Source organism: Atheta coriaria, unplaced genomic scaffold (assembly GCF_025399875.1).
Source record: "Atheta coriaria isolate IRGN ID8LTWV9N9 unplaced genomic scaffold, Caltech_Dcor_3.1 hic_scaffold_10_pilon, whole genome shotgun sequence".
In the NCBI taxonomy this organism is placed as follows: domain Eukaryota; kingdom Metazoa; phylum Arthropoda; class Insecta; order Coleoptera; family Staphylinidae; genus Dalotia; species Dalotia coriaria.
Window position 1 is genome coordinate 5,025,212 of NW_027045452.1, and position 15,337 is coordinate 5,040,548.

At 39.2% G+C, this 15,337-nt stretch overlaps 1 protein-coding gene across 3 annotated transcripts in view; it reads left to right on the forward strand.

The window, feature by feature from the left end:
* Window positions 1–15,337, forward strand: part of LOC135801034 (furin-like protease 2) — a 133,312-nt gene that overhangs the window by 32,215 nt on the left and 85,760 nt on the right. The gene's annotated exons all lie outside the window — the stretch shown is intronic.

Below are 15,337 nucleotides of genomic sequence, written 5' to 3' on the forward strand. Positions count from 1 at the left end.
CAAGAGTTTTGCAACAAAATCTTTTGTATTCACTTATTTAATTTGTATCATAAAACATTCTTATTATATTTCCTTTTTGTTGCAGGTAAGTTATCGTGCGTGGTTGGATGGCGTAGGAGGTATTCATTCATTGGGTTTGATGATTCTGATTAACTCTCCGTCTTGAAAAGTTTCGATATAAAATCGAAATCGGTACTCGAGAGTATTTACGGCCGCTTCGCGTCTTCGCGTGCTCATTACAGCGCTGCTTCTCCAGAACTACGCTTTTCATTAAACGCTCGCGTACGGCGAAGTGCACGTCGATATTTTTCATTACGGCGAATGCTGCTCGCTCATCTGTCGGATATGGGAAATGGGACGGATGCAACCGTGTACAGATGTATATGCGGCTTGCGCGAAACTTTGCCTCTTGCATTTGGCGGCGGTAGTGAATTGCTCACATGAGCGTTGGCAAACATTGCGCGCGTCAGGACGAAATGAAAATGAAACATTATCCAGTCTATATGCATCTCTGGATTAACATTACTATTATGTTTCAAAACTGGTAATCTTTTCCTTTTATATGGGTTTTATTGCTTCCTGGCGAATATTTTTTAATTTTTAATTTGTGTTTAGACAAAATTTTAAAATTTACTGGAATGGGCAGTAATTTAGTTTAGTAATTTAGTAGTAAAAAAATTTATGATAATTTTAAAATTTGTTTAATCATACTAATTCACTTGCGTTTTTACTATGCTAACACTCTAGGCATATTTGGCAAGTAGACCAAGTGATAATAAACGAAAAATTGTTTTTTTTGCGGTCACGTTTGCTTGCTGCGTGCGCTCAGTAAAAATTTACAATCGAAAGGCATTATTTACCATCAAAATGGCGATCGGCGCTATCGCTGTATGTTTCTAGCTGGCGCCCGGCTGGCAAAAATAAAGAACCCGCGCCGGAAACACAAGGAAACCGAACCGGAGCGACGGCGCAAAAATACGACGATACGTGTGAAGGGCCTATCGGCGATGCGGTCGCTTCATTTATTTATCAGCTCGTATCCTGGTGCGTCCTCCCGCGTATCCTGTCACAACGAGACCCGCGTTGGTTTTATGCTTTCGCCGGAACGATTTCGAAAATTTACTAATTCATGTGTTTTTGTTCGCGCGCGCGTGGCGTGTTTTTTTATTTTACGAGCCTATAAATGAATATTTTCGTTTAATACCACTCTAAGCCAGACAGTTTTTTTTGTGTGGGTGAGATTGAGAATAGGGATACACTCGGTATGTAATGGTTGCTTTTACTCGGACGGAGAAAAATGTGCAAAGTGCTGTGAACGAGCGGTCGATACCGCCGATAGCCGGGGTTTACCTTTACATATTTATGAAGGAAACAAAGAAATTCATTACGTTCCGTCCGAACTCCGAAAGGAGTACCCCGGAGTAGCCCATCTTTTCAACCCTTACCCACAGACGTAACTTATTGCCGCTCTTTTCTTTTTATTATGTTTTATTTTTTTCGTTCTACTAGTTGCTTTGTGCAGATAAATTCGCTATTTACAAGTTTCTGCAACAAATTACAACATAGTATTTGCTGTTTAACATTTTTCTACGTATTGTACACACATTATTTGTAGTTTTTTTTAAATTGTTGTTTGTAAAAAGCATGGAAGCATTGATAGAAAAATTAATAACCGCGTACTTCTTCATTTGCTTGACCTAGTTGTTGTTTGGAACGCGGCCGCGTATTCGCGCTCAGAGCGAGTAAACAAAAAGGTTCAATGAGGCGTCGCGACGCGGCATTAAGTTAAAAACACTAACGGCGCGACCATGCACGACCGGCAGGATCGAAAGGACAACCAGCAAGACCAGCGCGACGAGCGAAGTACTTTGCTAATGGTCAACAATATAGCGCCACAATAAAAACGCTTCCATCCGCTCGACTACTCACTACGTTTTCATTTTTCTACGCTGCTTTTTTTTGCCGCTGGCCTGCCATTTCCGCTTGGCTTCGTATTTTATATCCTCCCTGAGCTCGAACTCTGTTTGCGTAGTTGGTGCACATTAGCTTGTTTATTAAAATACCCGGCGAAAAATAACAAAAAATGCACGTCACAGTACGATGGACAAATGACTTGTGCAGGACGAAACGAATTTTTGCGTGTTGGGTAGTTAATCGACGCCCTCCAGCTGGCGTCATATGTGTTTGGCTATTCATTGGCCCCTGCGTATTGTTCGTGCGGGAGATTATTGAGAGATTATTGAGATCGTCGGGGGCGTCGCGACGAACATGCGAGCCTATTATGACGGTGGTGGGCTCTCGTATGTTCGACATTAATTTCGTTCCATTCGGCGAGGCAGTTTTTGCAAAAGAACAACGTCGATATGTCATCATGAATATTTTTGCATGTGTTTACGAATTTAATGACTTTTTGATTTAAAACTACCACAAAAAAATCATCAACAAGACAAGGCATCATAATTTTAGTGTGAAATTTTATGGATTTTTTAACAACTTAATTTTATGGCAATTTTTTATACTATCTAATTTACTGTGCATTTTACTGATTTTTTTACTTTTTCAGCGAAACAACTAGCAATATACAAATAACTTATGGAATATAATTTAATCAAGTCTGAAATGAAATGGTACGAAATGATGATCTTGCTACTTTTGATGTTAGCCACGCTTTGCACCGAAGAACACACGTCGTGTGTACCAAGCACTTGGTAAATTCAGGCGGCGCGGAAAAGCTAGGTCGCGTTAATACAGTTTGCAAGTCATGAGCGCTTAAGTGTCGGACCGTGTAGCGTCCTTTTTGAGTGGGCATGCAAAACGAGCCGGGTAGTCCTGCCTAGGACAGCGCCTCGAGACAAACACGCGGCTCGCGTTACTCAACGATATCGCTTGAAAATTTTGAGTGCTTTTCACGCACACCCATACACGGAAACACACTTAGTCGCAGAGGGCGCTGGGTGTCGAATTCGAGGGTCATGCATATTTGTTACCGTCATCCTGAGACAACAGGATCAGGACAGGTCCACTTGATGTTGTTAGTTTCAGTGGCTATTATTTTTGTTGTCTTTGTGTTATGAGGTTTCTTAAAAATAATCCATTACATTCTCTTTGCTTGGACGTCCTGTGTGTTTCCGCTTCGTTTCACATGCGTGTTTAAGTCGTGTTCGATCCGCTTCGATATTATATTTTCTTTCCTTACGTGTACTTTTTTTGCTTTTGTTTTACTGCTTTTCCATTATTTCCTTGCGTTTTATTTTATACATTACATTTATGTGTGTCGCTTGGACGAGAGGACAGGCCGGTCGTTCTCGTCCTGCGTTCTCTGCCTGTCACGTTGCTGGATTGCGCGTAATACAGATAAACGTGCGCGTAAAAATGTCGCCCTTTCTATTTTATTCCGTCGTTTGGCGCGTTTCAATCCCCGTACAATTTTCGCCTCGATTCGTAAGACGCAAGCAGGATCTATGAAGGATTTACGCATGAAGATATGAATTTTTGTTTGAATTCTAAACACAAGTATGGGATTTTAATGTCAACTGAGCTGGAAATTGAATTGTGACATGTCACGTTTGTCTAAGACAGAAAAAAATCCATAATCCTTAAAGCGAAAATAATATTTATAGTTGAGAATTGAACATTTTTGTTTTGATTGTTTGTCAAGGACGATTCGCTCGAAGCGACGACATTCCGACCGGATGAGTGCCTTCCGCCATCAACTTGGGGTGTTTGACTATGTTTAGCAGTGTTTATCCTGTACGTCCCCTGTGTGTTTAAACACAGCCTCCACGTGGAGCACACGCTGACGTTTCATCATATTCCTTGCATTGCATTGAAGTCCGCGCGCGTGAACCAAGATGTTTACCATCTTGGGGATTTCGTACCGCCGCCATTTTGCCTTCCGGTTCTGCCAAATCTGAGGCGTATGTAAGGCGGCAAGTTTTGATTTTAGTTCTGTTTGTCTATCGTGTCCTTTCCGTAAATGATGTTTGCATGCATATGCCAATATATGTAGCATTGCCTCCAGGCATTATGAGAACTATATCTATATCTGGGAAAGCAAGAAAACAAAGATTAAGATTGAGCACAAAACACAACGTTTTTTTTCTGTGTTTTCTTTCGTGCCTGTTGGAATTTTCGTTTTGCTGGAAAAGATTTGTGCTTTCCTAGAGGATGTTTGGGGTCGCGCCCGAGCGTCTACGCTGATTGACAGCGATGTCCAATAACGTCCGCCATTTGCACAGCCATTCGGCCATTCCATGGCCATTTCGCGTCCATCGGTCGGCATCGCAAACTTGCGCGCGGAAACGTTCATTCCACGCCTGGCGGGCGACAGGAAGGATGCTTTTTGATTTTTATTCCTCCCCGAGGACTTGTACGCTCTTATCATCCGGATAGGAGTGCACTAGGGTGTCCGTTATTTCCCACATTGATTTTTTTTTTGTTGCCGCCCTCTGAAGTTTTAGTTTTTGCTCTAAAATAAATGATCAAACGTAAATTAGCTCTTAATTCTCAATTTAAACCGTGCCGGAATCATGATACTTTTCCATTTAAATAACATGCTCTTTTATCTCATAAATGAACCGCTTCGATAGCAAAATTTTACCCTCTACAAAAGATCTCTTTGGTTTTTCCATAAAAACATTCCTGTAAAAGTTATTTGCGATTAAAAGTATACATCGACGCGTTGTCGATACGCGGCTATTGTAACTTAAACTCTAGTGATCAATTGACCATAGATGTGAATAACTTTGATTGCAAATAACTTTTACAGGAATGTTTTTATGGAAAACCAAAGAGATCTTTAGACACGTAGATATTGATGAGGTCGAAGGAGAGCTTTCTTGCGTTCACCACCTCACACTTTTAAGGATCTTAAAATCCAAAATTGACATTTACTGGATACGTTACTTTAGATTGAAGTTTTACGATACCTGGTGGTACATTTTATAAAATTACATTTGAAGATGTAACATTTTGAGAGTTTGAGACATTATTTTACGCACTAAGGCTTGTAGAAAGTGATATATTGATTGCTTGCTGTGAATTATGTTGACGTGAGTATACTTTGTCCGTTTTGACCTTATTGCCACAAAGGATAACCTTTTCTAACCTCTTCTGGATTTTAGAAACAGTGTGAAATAAAGAGAAGCGAAAATTAACTGTGAATTTTTGACTGATATAGTTACACCTTGTAAAAAATTAAATTTTAAGTGGAAAATGAAATTCTATAAATTACTGTTTGAAAATTCACGGCACGCGCCGAAAAATAAAGCGAGTGGCAAATGATAAAAATCGTAAAATCAAAATCGGAAAATGGCGAAAATCGGAAAAGCGCGGAATAAGAAGCAGCTTGCCCCGCTTGAGAACGGCACTTTTAAAGGAGTAAAGGACGCGAAATCGAATTATCACTTCCTCGCACGCGCCGAATGCCAAAACTCACTAAATTCGAAGCACTCAGGAATTACCGCATACTGCGTGTACCATAAAGTCTTGACAATACCACAGAAAACAGTGATTCTACCTCTGAATTAAATTACAAACTGTTATCTAATCCAGAGTTACATTTATTGCAATTTTATGAGGTACCAAGTTATACATCTAATCTATAAACTTGTTTAGATTGTAGTGATTTTTTTACGATTTGAAAGTTTTAATGCTTTAAAGAAGTAGGAGTTCTCACTCCGGAAAGAAGGCCACTTTTACACATGCCATTCGTATTCCTAGGGCATTTTCGCTGTTATTTGCTTTCATCCTTACGTCGAAGACAGTTTCGTGCTCTGAGCTTATTCGGCGAATTCTATTGCGCGACGCAACGATTGTGCATGGTGCTTTTTCATGCTATTCTGCAGTTATCCTTGATTTTAAACTTTCTAAAAATTGTTATCCTAATATCATCATAAATATTTTATTTGTTGAAATATTCAAAAGATAATTCTGTTCAGTTTAAAATATTTATGGCAAACTTTTGCAACCATCCAAATTCAAATTTTTCGTCATCTCTCTTCTCACTGCTGTCCTTGATTCGCCCTTCCGCTTCGCGTGCCTAATTCGACGCGTATGTGGCTTTGTTTGCACAAAATTTAAGCAAATACAAGCTGTTATTACAGCGTATAAAGTATGCGTAAAAAGTTAATTTGATTACCGTCCCACGTGAACACACTGTATGCGGAGCGGTGGACGCAGTCGAGCGAAGGACGGGCGCGCCAAACAAACCTCGCGTTCGGTTTCGCCCCGCGATTCGCAGTCAGCCGAAAATCCTTTCGTCATATTTATAGAGAAAACACGACCGCCACCGTCGCCGTCACCGCTACTACCACTGCCACCGCCACCTCCAGCCCGCTGCGAGGAGAGAGTTCATGCGAAAGTCGAATACCGAAACTAAACTCGCCAGACTCCCGCGCGCCGCACAGTTTTGTTATCTGTTCGTCCTGCGTGAAAGCAACGCAAGCATAAATCAGCCGCCAACGACGGCGGCAAGTTAACTTATTTCGGGGACTAAACGCCGTGATGTAATAAATAATATCCAATATGCAATAAAAGCACAGCTGTTGTAAAAACATTTTAATTCAATTAGGAGGGATTTTAAAATTTATCTTTAATTTGCGTAAAAAAAATATTTCGCTAGGATTTTCGTCCTTATTATTCTTGGCGCGTTAATTATTTAACAGTGGACACGTGCGCACAGCATTATTAAAACACATTGGGGCGTACATAAATTAAATCGTCGTCCTGAACTTACATTCCTTGCAATTGCGTGTGTCCTTTTCTACACAGGACACAGGATTCAGGACAATGCGATCCGTTTGCGTCCGCACCGAAAATTGTGAAAAATTTGCATATTCAAACTGGCCCGCCCGCCGAGTTACTTGTTACACCGTGTTCCTTCGCTCCTTTATGCATTCAGAAGGATGTCGTCCTGCGGGAGGAGAAGGAGGGTTGAAATGTCGCGCCATTCTTTCGCTGCTCGCTCGTATGTCCGCCCCGCGGGCGCTGCCGGCGGCGGCATGCGGTGTGTAAGGCGCTTAACATAAATTATCCTTTTTTTAAGCGCCAGGCGACAGTTTTAGTTTAAAGCTTTTAAGCTGCGCGCATGTATGCCAGTGCGCCTCCTCCCACCCCGCTTATAATGGACATATTAGCTGCAAAAAAGACATGCCAGCAAATTTGCGCTAATACTTTGTTATTAAAATTTTCGGCCGGCATTAAGCGCATCACGTTTTACCGAGTGCATTAAGCGCGAATAATTGTTGACGTTCCTAATGGAAGCTCACGCGTGCAAATGTTGATAATCATTTTGGGCGACATTGATTAATTTATGGTTTTGCCAGCGCGTGTTGAATAAATGTCAAATCTAAATTTATAAAAATCTCATCATTTATTATTATTAATCAAGGTTATAATTAGCAGGAAATCAAAAACAATTTTTTTGACGAGTCAATTTATGTTGTTGTCATTTTTGATTGATGGGTCATTACGAGCGTCCGACCAAATACACCTACTTTGTAGGAGGCTATTTTATTTTTATCTAGATAAAAACTTGGTCGGATAATAATGATTATGTTAATTTCGGCTACGTTGTTTTTATTTCACGGCTCATATGCGTCTAATAACATTATGTTACGAGCTATAAACTTCTAAGCGGATAATTTGTTTTGGCTAAAACTTTACAAACCATAAAATTATATTATTTTTTCTTGAAAACAAAAAAGTTGTTTAGATATTAAATATTTACCCATAGAAAATTACACTTGATTGACTAGGCAGTATATTGACACTTTGCGGCCAGTGTTTTCTCAAATATTCATCATAGTAATGTTATTTTAAAGAAACCACAAGATAAAGCAAGCGTTGGCTTGGCAGCTTAGACGCTGCTAGTCCTGCAGGCTTGCTAGCAAAACTGGCAGACCTAAGCTTTATTAGCGGAATTAACTCGCTGCCACCACCGCCGGCGGCGTCGTTGCTCTGGATGTTTATTATCATTAGCTTCAATCAGAAGGATAACATTGAAATTCCTTATTATGCGACCGACGCGACAACACAGCATACAAAAAGAAATAAAAATAGTATTTTGTGCACTTTGATCATTTAATTAAATTAATTTCCATCGAATGAACACAGTCGGAATGATTATCTTTGTTTCGAAATGCAGTTTACTGCATTTCTTTGCGTCGAGAAAAAAGTTTTTTGTCTCTGTGGGATTCGAGCACTGCGATCTAATTCCATCCTCTCGCAGGACGACATAATTTGGATTCGCGCTCAGGCTCTTGCGCTCCCCGGACGCGTGACATGCCGCGCACTCCACCACCAAGGATATAATTAGCTCCGGCATCTTCTCGCCGAGATATGTCTTACATGTTCTACCCCCACGGGCGACGCCCGCAGCCTTCCGCTTCCATTTCCGTGTTTCCGCTCTTGGTTAACAACCCAGCTAGAGGGAATGAAGTACGTACGTGTTCATAGTGCGTCAGTTTTTTTAGGTTTTATTTTATTTTTATTTTCTACCATAGAGACACACTGTATATAACCCGCGAAGTAAATTAAGTTTATGCAGTTTGAGAAAACCGAATGTGTCGTAACGTTAAAGTTGGTTAGCTATGGCACTTCATGTGTGACCATTGTGTGTGTGTTGCTAGGACGACCCCGAAGGACATATTCCAGATCTCGTGCCGGACCGACCTGCTTGCATTACGTGTGTGCTTTCTTACGAAACAAAGACACTAATGTCGACGGCGTTTCCCTAGATCGACCGTAAACCTTAAGGACATCACGTTAGGAACGCGTATGGAAGGAAACGCAATTAGAACGTGCCGGCCGCGTCACGTGCCGTTAATATACGTCCTGGCGAGTTCCGCGTTGCACTTTGTGTCGCTTCTTTTTATCCAATTACATCACTACGCGCGGATATTGCTTCCTCTCGTCCAGGCGCAGGACGACTGCTTGTTTCTTATCTTTATTATGTCATCTGGCATGTGTTGTGCTTCGGGGCACGTTTCTTCAAAGCGCAATTTGTCACATTGTTACAACAGCCAGTTCGGAACACACAAATAATTACGGCGTTGTTTCTTAAAGTGGCAAAAGTTAAAAATATTTATTTCGATGCTATCCAGATTATTTAATTTTACTGTTTTTTAAATACCCTGTATGGGTGTTTGATCAAAGATTGCTAGGAAACTAAGGAAATAGTCCCCAAGGACATTATCTTGGTATGTTCGGTTAGCACGTAGCTGGAAAATTCTGTGTCCGGCGAAACTTGTCAATAATAACCCACAAGGACGTGTTCGGTAGGAAACTGAACAATGTTAAACGAGACATTATTGAGTGTAGCTATTAGCTATGATAGTTTTTTATTACAGACATTATTTAATCAAAAAATAGTAAAAAATACTAAAACAGGTTAATAATGAAAATTTACTTCTACAATTTTATATTAGATGGCGCTAGTGTGATGTGAGAGTGCCATCTAGCGGCGTTTCATCAAAGGTAATAGAAAATAACTACAAAAACATGAATTTTGAGAATTTCTTTCGTTCTAGGTATAAATAACTAATAAATTAGTATTTATGTCACAGTTTTTGGTAATTGCAATAATGTGGTTCAATATTTAATCAGCAAACATGGAAAATTGTTTATTAATGAAACTATTGATGCCTGAGTTACAATTAAAATCCAGTCACTAGCAACACAACAAAAACCAATTATTTTATTCGCGCATTATTTTCGGCGCCGAAATGAAAATGTAGCGAATCGAACGTGTGCGTTAAATAATGTCAGCCCTTTCGTTTAATTAACGGCGAAATTAACGCACCAAATTAAAATTTACATCCGATGTTCTCGACGTTAATTGACAATTTTGGTGCGAGCATATATTTACTTTATATATTTTTAAATTTATTGTGCCGTGAATCGCGAATGTAAATCAATAAATTTAATGCCTTTTTAGCCGTATCATCAGTTATCGGTAAATCATGTTCTTGACGGCTGAATTTTGTGCTTGGACAGCAAAATAAATTTTACTCGCTTGACCCATGCTCGGATTAAGATGACGTCAAAACGTCACGAGCAAAATTTTGCGGTTTTCGAATCTTCCACGAATGTCTGATTTATTACACGTAGTGGATTTCAACTAGATGATGAACTTAATTCGCAATTTTAACTTTTTAACTCTTGATGGCAAATGTAAATGAATATTTCGAAGCGAAACTTTTACTTTTGACGCTCTCGCGTGCTTGTATAGACGAAAGAGGCGTTCCGGTCCTTTTCTTTGAGTCCTTTGCATTGCGGGACTGTTAAGTCGTTGTGCGTGGAGCGCACTCGGAAGTTGAAGCTTTAATTGTCTTCCATTGTGCGCGTCCCGGCACTGGCATTGCTCGTTTTCCTGCGTTTTGCTTCTTTGCGGAGTGCTATGCTTCGCTTTCGTTGCGACTTTTGTCGTTCGGTTCATCCCGATTCGTGAGTCAAAGCAGCCACTCCTATTTTGGTATATTATTGAGCACTCAATGCGCTAGCAGCGCTTAGTGTTTAGTCACTTTGTTGGCAGTCACGCTTCGATACTTTGTTTTAATTAAACTCGGAGCGTATTACTTGTTCAATCTTCTGCATATTGGCAAACTTTATTTCATTCACAAAATACCGGAACTAATTTTTATAGAATTTTGATATGTCTACGCAGCAATGAAATAATTTTTCGCAAATTTTTGCCTTGAGCGACTTTACTGGTGCGAGTTATCGGCGATTATAATTTAATTTAAAATGCGCGTTTCATTTATTCATACGCGCGAATACATTAAAATGCGGCGCATTTAAATAAAGTATTGTATGGGGGACTGGCAGTGCCGCCACCACGGCCGCCGCCTTCCGCCGGGCCGCATTTAATGAACTCGATATAAAATATGCAAAAACAATTAAGAACGGAAACGCGAATACACACAGTGCCACATCGCGTGGCTAGCTGTGTGGTAGTGTTTGTATACGTTTGCGGACTGCATATTCAACCGCCTTCGCCGCGAACGAAAACGAAGCAAATATTTTCGCTTGATGTGTACATTTATATTTATGTGTGTGCGAAGAAAATGTGCGATAGCAATTGGAATGAGAATACCGACGCAAATGGGAAATACATATTTGCATTTTCATTTTCATTTGGGCGGCGTGTGCGCGTCCTGTGCGGAGGTCGTTAACTCACGAGCGGGCAGTTAGAATTAAAAGCGTTGCTGCTCGTAAAACGCGAAAAAAATTAGACGCAAGCGAAATGAGGAAGACACATTTCAATTTGTTTAGTTTTAATTAAAGTGCTTTTTAAATTACTTGTGCAGAATTCGAAATTATTTTAACTGGAAAAAAACAAGTTGCTTTATAGAGGTACAGATATGATACAATGGCCACAAGGGTGTTAATCTATTATCTCGTTAGATATATTTATGGTTTCCGTTTTCCTGTTTTGGGTGGTGTTTCACCAAAATTACACTTTTTTGTTTGTTTCGAATTTAATTTTGTTTTTGCTACGGAATTTCGGTGAATATCTAAATGTTGATGTGTAGAATATTGCTGCATGTATAAAATTGCAGCCACGATGTGGTCTTGCCGACGCCATTGCTCATGTCCGGCGCTTCCTATACGCGCTCGAGAGGAACACTTTTTGCGCGAATTTCGTCCACTTTTCGCCTCAATGTTTGCCCCTATTTTCGCCATTGCCATTGCTCCTGCTTCATTTTTACCCGGGGTTTTACGGCGTTTCAACGATTTGCGACCCGCCGCCGCCCGACCGCATTCGTTTCGGCCGGGCCCGCCCGTTGCTTTATGACAATTGGTAAATATCTGATGACGTTTTGATAACCGTGATTTATTGCGTCGGCGGATTTTATTTCTTTTTTTTTTCGTTTTTGTTTTTCCGGCTGGTGGTTGGTTTTTGCGCGCGAGGCCGACTCCCATATGGATGCGAATTTAATGCATATTTCGTTTATTCAAAGGGGTGGATAATTTATTTCATTTTTTTATTGTGAAATGAGTAATTATTACAAAAAACATTTATTTTAATTAACACCTACTAATTTAATTTTAAGTAGATATAAAATATTTATTTGGGTTTGCTACTTTTCTTTGAAAACTCAAATTTAAAAATAATTCATGCTGTTTTCTAAATGCACAATAAAGTCGAGGGAATATTCTTTTAAAATTCTCTATTCAATTTCATTTTTAAACAATTTAATATATATCCGTCTAATGTTGCGTGGAATCGCAACGATTTAATCTATAATATAAAAATAAATTGCAAAATCTGTTGGTAAGCTCATAACTTCACCCTTTTCTATAGGATAAAAGTTGGCATTGAGATTCAATCATAGTTATAGTTAAATAGTTGAATCCAAGATGGCGCGCTGAAGTGCATTATTAGCAATTTTTGAAATAATTAATTTCTTTAAAATAAAATTGCGAATCTTATTGATAGAATTGAAACATACTATGTCTAGAATAAAGGAGTAATAACGAATTACACTCTTATTAAACAATACCAGGACGCAGTCGAGGGCAAAAGCTAGTATTAATATAAGAATATTTTCAATTTTTAAATTATTTCTAGTCATGAAGTGGCAACATTATTCTTTGCAATAAAAATTAATTTTTGGTTGGTTTAATTTTAAAGTTAAACTGGTTTTTACTTTGATTTTTAAAATAATTATTTTCGCGCAGCAAATAACCGAAAATAAAACCATAATGTGCTCATAATAATAATTACTTACGATATTTGATCATTAATTAAATAAGAGCACATTCCCATCAAATTTGATCGCAGTGTAGGTATTTGCTTAGACGAGCTCTTGGCTGCAATTTGTCGTCATTCTATTAGGTGAGGTGCGCGCGCGTCAAGGATAGTAATTAATTTCGAGCAAAGTACACACGTTTTCTATAAAGTAATTGCCCGCCACCGTGCGCTTTGGCTTGACGTCGAAGCTCCCCCGCTTCGAGGGGCTATTATTTGTCCCCCTGAGCGGAAGGTGTGCTCCCTGCTCGTATAAATGTTTAGACAGCAATAATAGAGACTCGCCGGTGTCGTCCGTTTGGTTGCTTGATGGCATCGCAAGGCCGACAACCGCTGGCCGGCGAGCAAACGAGCGTCACCTGTAATTAATTCCAGCGCTGTTAATTGCGATTCAGGGCGTGCGCATTCGTGCGCGCGCGCCTGAAAAGGTCTCACAAGAGTACTGGAGTAGCCACTTTGATATTAGTATTATTACTATCATTACATACATTACTATCATTACCGTCGTTAGTGGTATTACGTATTATATGAGGGCGAGTCACATTTGATGCGTTTCGAGGATATACACTAGGGTTATATCTATAAAATAACTATTTGATTAAATGTAAAGGTATTAATTTTCGATTTTTTAATAAAATGATATTAACATTTAATTTCTAGAAATAAATTTTTTTTTTTGGAATCAAAATTTGAATTTGATTTGGCTGAGGTAGAAGATGAAAAGAACATTCAATATTTTGGTTTTGATTTACAAGTAAGATAAGAAATATTTGATGTGGTTGAGCGAAAACCCCAAAGTCTGTATCGCTGCATTCGCCTTCTGATTAGATTGAATCCGATAACACTGCGTCGCGCTTTGCAAACTACGCAGTTAAGTTACTTGTGAGTGCATCAGTACGCGTAAGTCGGTTGAGCAAGCGCGTGGTGTCGATATTGTGCAGCGATTCTACAATAAACCATTAAAAATCCTCATAAAATCAAGTGAAAATGACTAAAACGAATCACATGTGTATCCGTGAAATACACGTTTTCAATTTGTGTAAATCGCGGTATAAAGACGGAAATTCAATAATTCAAATCTCGACCTTGCTTGATACCGGTTAGAATTATTAGAGTTACGTATAAAAACAAATTTATTCGTACTGGAAGTAATATTTCACGTGGCAAATTGCTAAATAATAAATTGAAGATAGTTTCTACTTACGACTTAATTGTGAGGTGTTTTTATACGCAATTCTATCACGTGTTATGTGGCAGTATCACACGATGTCTTTCACTAACCTTATATCATATCTTACTAACATATCAATAAAAATAAAGTGACGAGATGCAAGTACACAACGTGAGTTACAATTACAATGAATTTCCAATAAATCGTTGTTTATTAAACTGTGTTTGTTGTTTATATAATATATTTGTTGATGTTGTAATATGATGTTAAATTACAGAGCGATTTTTATCGTTCTGTTTTGAAATTTGCCATTACTGGCCAAAACACAACACAACAAGTAAAAACACCGGAAATAATTACAAAATGACTTTATCAGTAGCCATCCCGGTGATATATGGCTTTTCTACGTTCCGGTGCGTTCGTACTGCAAATTATTCCGAATTATTCCACGTTAATGCTTTATTTTACATTTTACTCATTTCTTCGAGTGCTTGCGCGACTCCTGCCACTTTGAGTACTTACATTTATTACAATCCACCGTGAGTCCCCCAGAAACCCAACCGAATGAAATAATCGCCATTTGCGTAAATTTTAAAGCGTCGTTTTCTTTATTATCATTATCCCTAGGAAAGGACACAAGTTTACGCCGCCGCACAAGGTAGATTAGCAAATTACTCGCGAGTGTCGCAATTACAATTACAACTGCACGTGCAGCGCTCGAAACACGCACTCAAAATAAAGCAATAAAGTCAATGTTTGACTAAAAACCGCACTAAAACACGAGTAAAATGTGGTGATAAATTTTACACTTTGAACGCGCTGTATGCGCTGATATTCATTTACATAATTTGCATAACTTGGTAAGTTATGCCTTTTTGGGTATGGCCCTTTAACCGGTTGATTCGGTTGGCCTTCTTACAGTCCTTCGTCCTTTGCGGGGGAAACAGCATAGATATCGTCTAAGTAAGGCGCGAGGTGGTGGTAATTTAGTGGTGGCCCTTTGCCCTCTCCCTGATCAGCTCGGATATCGCGGCAAGGGCGCAAAAAGGGAAATGTTTCACTCAGGCACCGGGAGTAATTCATAAAACGTCGCGCATAAATTGAAACAAAACGTGCGGGCGATTAAGTAAAATTCCACGGGCGGCTGGCGAGGAGAGATTATTTATTTCATTATTTTATTAGCGTTGTAAAGCCTTCCTACACTGTCCGAGACCGACCTTTCCGCTAATTGTTCGCATTCTTCACGCGAACGCAACGAGCTTATCTCACCCAGTAGGCATAGGGTACCTGGAGTGCTTATCATTTGAATAAATGTATTTAAATTATAGTTTATACAGAACCAGTTGGTTTATTAATAACATCCGAGTATTATACTCGCAACAAAAAATTAAAAAAATTGTTTTACTAATAAA